The sequence below is a fragment of the Uloborus diversus genome, chromosome 7 (assembly GCF_026930045.1).
Source record: "Uloborus diversus isolate 005 chromosome 7, Udiv.v.3.1, whole genome shotgun sequence".
In the NCBI taxonomy this organism is placed as follows: domain Eukaryota; kingdom Metazoa; phylum Arthropoda; class Arachnida; order Araneae; family Uloboridae; genus Uloborus; species Uloborus diversus.
The window spans coordinates 164,917,824-164,924,924 of record NC_072737.1 but is presented as its reverse complement, the minus strand read 5'-3'; positions in this window follow the sequence as shown (position 1 = coordinate 164,924,924).

The window sequence follows — 7,101 nt, the reverse complement described above, 5'->3', positions numbered from 1 at the left end:
AAGTCTCTCTGTCCGGAGGATGTCTGTAGGATGTCTGTGACGCGCATAGCGCGTAGACCGTTCGGCCGATTTTCATGAAATTTGGCACAAAGTTAGTTTGTAGCATAGGGGTGTGCACCTCGAAGCGATTTTTCGAAAATTCGATGTGGTTCTTTTTCTATTTCAATTTTAAGAACAAAAATACCATAAGATGGAAGAGCAAATTACGAAATTATCATAACGTGGAACCGTAACATGGGCACAAGCCAATTGGCGAGAAAATTCACCATATATTATTTGTAAATACAGGCGAACCAAAAGACCTTTTAATTTTTCTATTACGGGCGAAGCCGTGCAGGTACCACTAGTAAGAAATAAAATAAAATGTCAACTTAAAGAAATAATTTTCATTGTCAAAAAAAAAAAAAAAAAAAAAAAAAAAATCGTCTGCGCATGTTTTTATGTTGAAACATAAATGACTTCGAGTTTATTCGCCAAAAACTGAATACCTAAATTAAAACTTTAGCGTAAAAAAAAACAAGTCAAATCAATAATAATTATTTCACAGTCGGAGTCGGAGTAGGAGTCAATCTCATTCTGGGGTAAAGGAGTCGGAGTCGAATATCTAAGAATCGGAGTAAGTCATTTGTCCTCCGTGTATAAATGTTTGCCAAAGCTACGAAGTCGGAGAGTCGGAGTTCGATTAGTTGTCGAGCACAGGAGTCGGAGTCGGAGTCAAGTGCCCCTAAATTCTCGGAGTCGATGTCTGGAGTTTGTCGTCAAGAGCTATTTCCAACAAAATTTGTTTGAAATAAATCCGCCTTCAAGTACGGAATCTACATTGACTTTCAGTTTCCCCGGAGGCGCTAATGTTAAGAGCCATTGTCTGTAAGAATCAAGCAGTTTAGGGCATTTGTGATTGCTGACATTTTTAATTTTCTTTATATTTGCAGATGTTGTTCCTTATCATGAATGTAATGTTTGTGCAAAATATGAGCTTTGTCTGCCTTACCGTTTTTGGGAAATTAATTTTTTTAATTTAGGGGGCGTGGCACATTTTTGCGTGTTTTTTCAAATTTGCAGATTTTAAAGCTCTTGTTGCTTTAAGCGCCCCTATAATGACATGGATTTTTAAATTCTATACTATTATATGGTCTTCTTAGATACTATTACAGCTGTCAAATCGGTGTCACTACGAGGGCGACGGCCACAAACTCCGTTTAAAAATGACCAAAAATGAATTTTTTTACTACATTTAATGCCAATTTTCTCAAAGCGCCTTCATGATGGCACTAACGTTTTTACATCAATTCCTAGCTACACTTGCATGCATCAAAAATCTTATACATATAAAATCTGAGTATCTATCTATCTATCTATGTCCAAGCTTCTTCTCCCGAACGACAGTGAACTGACCATCGAACCAGGTATCGATGGATTCGTCATCTTCCCGTCTTCATGTTTGGCTATTTAACATAATCCTCCGATAATAATTAGCGGAGATATCAATTAAAAATTATTAATTATGACTCTTAGATTTCAAAATAAAATCCATATTTTTCGAAGGCTTTCCTCCATTCAAATTATTATTCAGTGCTTCAACTTAACTTTCCGGATGAACGCTTTTATTAAAATTTACAGCGTGAAGAAAATCATTGAGATGAAAGATCTGTTGCCATTTCTTTTTCTCGAATATGAACAGGTAAAATTCTTGTTTTTGATTTGAGGCTTTTCCTGTAATCAGGGAATTTAAATTGTTTACTTTTTTGGGGGGTTTTCCGCAATCTGCCGCAAAACTACACTGACTTTTTTTTTTTTTTGGTTCAAGCCTGAGTGTTGAACTCGCGTCACTTGACATAACTTTTATTTTCGAGGTGGACCGTGCAAAGCCGGGCGACGCAGCTTATTTAATAAAATTGGTGTCACTATAAGGGCGCCAGAAGATATTGGAACTTTTATGTGATAAATTTCACAAAAATGCAAATGTTTAAAATCTAACTACTACTCTCGCCCTCATAGCAGAGATCTGAAACTAATTAAGTTTGATAACCAACATGTTCGTCTAACATATGAAATAAAAAAATCGGTGTCACTCTTATTACTTTCAGAAATATAATCATTCGAAATTAGTATGTTATGGAGTTATTTAAAAAAATACTTTTCTAATTCCAATGGCGTTTTGCACGGTTTGTTTTAAACTTCAATATAAAATTACAGTAGTGACACCTATAATAATATGTTTCTAATGCTTTTTATAAAAAATAGCTTTATAAAAAGCATTAGAAACACAGTAAATCGATATAGGTACAGATGGACGTATTGTGTAATGTGCATTATGGCTAAAATAGTCGTACTATATTTTTTTAACCATACTAATTTTTTATCTGTTATTTATACTAAAAATGCAACTATTTATAACATAATGTCTTAAATAGTGATGAACATAATGTATTATATAGCGAGCATTCAGAATCTGAAACATAATTTGAGGATTGAGTTGGACAACTAATAAACAAGTTGCCTATTTTTCTCTGCTGGTTTTGTCGTTCAAAGTCAACAACTTTTTCTGTTCTGTAACTGGAGTGTAATGGATGACGTTATGCAGTCACGTTACAGTGGCATTTGGTGAATATCCACCCCTCGGAGATGCCGAAATGTTTCTTTATGACCATACAAAACAACTGAAACAAAATTCGCCCCTCCTCCTCTGAAATGCAGCGACATCCCTTCCATTTTTTTTTTCTGGCTACGCCAATGTTGCAAGTACTTTTTTTCTTGACAGCTGAAAAATTCAAAATAAACTGCAGTGAATGATGCTAGCAGATCATTATCATTATTCCGAAAACTGTTTTTTTTGCTAAGCAATTTTCAATCTGTTGTCCTTACCAGGAAACATTACGAGTTCAGTAATCATGAAAAAAGTTAAAAATGGTCGCATTCGAAAGAGTATCTTTAGAAAAAAAATTGACCCAAATATTGTGTGCCCTAGTCCTTTTGTTTTTGAGATATGGGAGGTCAAAGTCTGTCGAAATCTTACGAAAATTCTCCAAATTTAAAGACTTGGCAAGAAATGGAAAATACCACGTGATTTCATCGCCTGCGTCTAGCAAGACTCTCATTTCCATTTCTGGTCATCTGCAAAGCGCGTAAACGATGTTTCGAATTAACCCTTTACTTGTGTGGGTAAAATTAAAAAGTAACTATGAAGCCTGTGAAATGGAAACTAGAGAGCTTTATCCAGAGAAGCTATAACTTTATAACGAAATTGAACGTAGGATTTAACTTTGTAATCGTGATAATAATGCATTTCAGAATTTAAGTGCATTTCAAGTGTGTTTTACTTAACTAATTTAAGTTTGTACTCTTGTAATGAAATGTGTTGTACGTAATTAATAATTATGTACGAGAATTAATATGAATAAGTAAAAAAAAAAAAAACATGCTTATTAAAGCTTATATATTGAAAATAAAATGGATAGTTTTTGATGTTGAAAGAATATGATCATGGATTGTAGTATCCCAGCTCTTATTTATTTTTTCAAAAGTTATTATCATTCATGAAGTTTTATTGTCTGACCACTGCTAGCGAAAATGTTTTATTTAAAATCGAAAAAAATAATAATTAAAAAAAAAAAGAAAATAACGGATGGTAAATGTCAAAAATTTGCACAGCAAAACTAACGATGTCGGAAATTACTTCATAACAGTTTCTTATCAAAAATTTTATAGTCGACGTTCATTACAACAACCTCTGTAGTTCGAAAAAGTCTGTCACGGCAACTGAAAGTCGCTATAACGTAAATGCACATCATATTGCATGTTACATAGTCATTTTTAAAAATACTGAAGTCACTTTTACCAATTATGTTTCACGTTAAAAGAGAATTCAAATACGAGCAAAATAAAAATTAATACAGTTTTTTTTTATATTTGACTTGTTAGAGGGTTTACACATAACTTGAAAACGATACACATAACGAAAAACACACTGGAAATAACTGACAGAAATCGTTTTTTTTAATTTGAGAACATGGTTTGAAATCTTTAAAAATGTCGTTTTCTTCGTATTTAGACACTGTTGAAGACTTCAGATTTACGACTTTTCAAAAAAAAAAAAAAAAAAAAAGACTTTAAAGTGTGTTTACCGTTTCTCTACGGTTATCATATTTTTTTCAAAACAGTTTCATCATCGAAAAAACTCTTTCATTGGAAATATTTCACCCGCAGAAGCATAAAAGTTTTAAACATCAGTTTTTTAAGTCTTAAAGAATAACAAAAAATTCCATTGTTTAAACAATAAAATAAAACAAATATTTCGGGCTGTGGCGTTTTCCCCTATACAGTTGCACGTTAATATCCCGGAACACAAGCCCCTAAAAATTTCAATGCCGCAGTCTGTGCCACGACACCCCGCGCCATGGTAGTCACCCCGAGTCAAGAATTAATGCGATATTTCTCATCCGCTTTGGTGGTGACCAAATATGGAAGTGAAATGTCTTGTCAGATGCAGATGTTGAATTCGCGCCGTACCTTCCATTTCTGAACAAAACTCGCTAAATTTGGCGACTTTACTAAAAATTTCGGCATTTTTTAAGACATCATATTTCGATAACGTGGTCACGAGGGCACGTAGTTTCCGTGCCATAAACATGTTTTCCAATGCTCTTTCGAATGCCACCAATTTGGAATTTTTTTTGAATTTCCTTGATCGTGATGTTTCCTGGTTAGTTTCATGAATTTAATGTGCCTTATGTTTAGGGGTGCCAGATTTCTGTACTGTTTAACCGGAACATCGAAAAATCCCCCCCCCCCTTCAGCGTAGCAAAATATTCAAAAGGGTACATACTAGGGATTTGACGTTCATGAACGAACGAGTCAAAAAGAACGAACCCTTAAAATAAAATGAACAGGTCCGTTCGTTCACTAAAAAATGAAAGACCATTCCTTTAAACGGTGAGCACAGTGTTGCCAGATTGGGGGAAATTTCCCCATTTTGGGGGAAATCTGGTGCTCTCTGGAGAAATTTTGGGGAAATGGGTTTTGAGGGGAATTCTTTAGGGAAAACCTGGGGAAAAAAACCCTCGGGAAAAAAAATGTGATTAAATTTGCGTCTTGACATCTGGTAGTTACATTCAAACAGCCAGCGTTGTTTTAGCTTTGCTCAAATTTATGGAATTCGTATTTCGTATTATGTGGAATATTATGCTACGGAATTTGCATTAATAGTTTTGCGTGAGTTACTAGTTGATACGTGAAACAGGCAAAAATAAGTGTATGAAAAATGTTCTTGGATAAATATATACAAAAATCATAGTTTAAATGCACATACGGAAGCATAGTAGTAAATGCTAGTAGAAAAAAAATATTTGGTTATTTCTTATCTCTCTGTCAGGCGCTTGTATTTATGACTAGTGGCACCCGCACAGTTTTGTCCGCAGTGGAAAATTAAAAGTATTTTGGTTCGCCTGTATATTTACAAATAATGGATGATGAATTTCTCGCCAATTGGCTATGTTCATTCGCTCTCCCACTCCACGTCATGATAATTCCGAAATGTTCTTAAAATTGGAATAGAAAAAGAGCAAAATCGAATTTTCGAAAAATCACTTCGAGGTGCACACCCCCATGCTACAAACTAACTTTGTGCCACAAATTTCATGAAAATCGGCAGAACGGTCTAGGCGCTATGCGCGTCACAGACATCCTACAGACATCCTCCGGACAGAGAGACTTTTAGCTTATTATTAGTAACTAGTGGCACCCGCACGGCTTCGCCCGTAATATAAAAATTAAAGGTCTTTTGGTTCGCTTGTATATTTACAAATAATGTATGGTGAATTTTCTCGCCAATTGGCTTGTACCGACGTTACAGTTCCACGTTATGATAATTTCGTATCTCGCCAATTGGCTTGTGCCCATGTTACGATTCCACGTTATGATAATTTCGTAATTTATGATAGTTTTTTTTCTTAAAATTTGAATAAAAAAAGAACCACATCGAATTTTCGAAAAATCGCTTCGAGGTGCACACCCACACGCTACATACTAACTTTGTGCCAAATTTCATGAAAATCGGCCGAACGGTTTAGGCGCTATGCGCGTCACAGACATCCTTCAGACATCCTACAGACAGGGCCGATCCTAGGGTGTCGGCCGCCCGTGTGCAAAGACCTAATGTGCCGCCCCTCAAGAGTTATTTGCATATTTTGACTAATCTTTAACGTCTATATAAATCTTTCTTTAAATTTCTATGCCAAGTTCGAATTTAAAAAAAAAAGGGGGGGGGGGACAGAAGAGTGATCTTATAAAAAGGAAGAAATGTTTTATAGTAAGAAACTCCTTATGTACAATTTATTTATTTGAAGAAAGTAATAGATACCAAAATTTACTAGTCGTAAAAACGCATTTTCTAGTCTTTCTTTGGTGACATCAGAGAAGGAACGGAGGAAGGGGAAGCGTGGGGGGAAGTGTCAGGGGTTCAAGGGAGGAGGATTGCTCCAAGAAAATTATTGAAATTGGCCTATGAAAAATATTTTTAGTTAATCTTTAGTTGTGTTTGGTTGCAAGGACAGTCAAGTATATTCAAGGTGCATGGAGAAATTTTCGAAATTGACGTCAAATATCGCAATTTTAGGAACTTTTTCGAGACTTTAGGTGAAAGTTGCAGTTCTTTCCTAAAACTCTTTCAATTTGAAGCTAATTTTTAAGACCGTATAACTTAGGAAGGATCGGCGTTCTTCCCGAAAAATCTCCGAAACTGAAATTTTAAACCCGCAATTTTGGATTACCTTTGTTGACGTTGCAAGAGGGAGGGAGATTCAATCGTCTCCCATCGAAAGATTTCGAAAGGGAATCTGGCGGCTATCCTCCGGTAATTTCTCTGCACTTTTTTTTCAAAAACCCGTTTTTGGCTAGATTTAAAAACCATTGGGGAAACGTGAAAATATTCGTAGAAAAATATTTTTCGGAAATGAAATCCATTATAGGCTATTTTTTGGGACGGAAGGATTTTGGAGTTCTTAAGCAGATATTTCTAAAATCGCAATTTTATATTATCTTTGGTGACGTTAACAAAACTGGGAAGCTTCTACGGATCTTTCGGATATTTTTCAACACTAATAT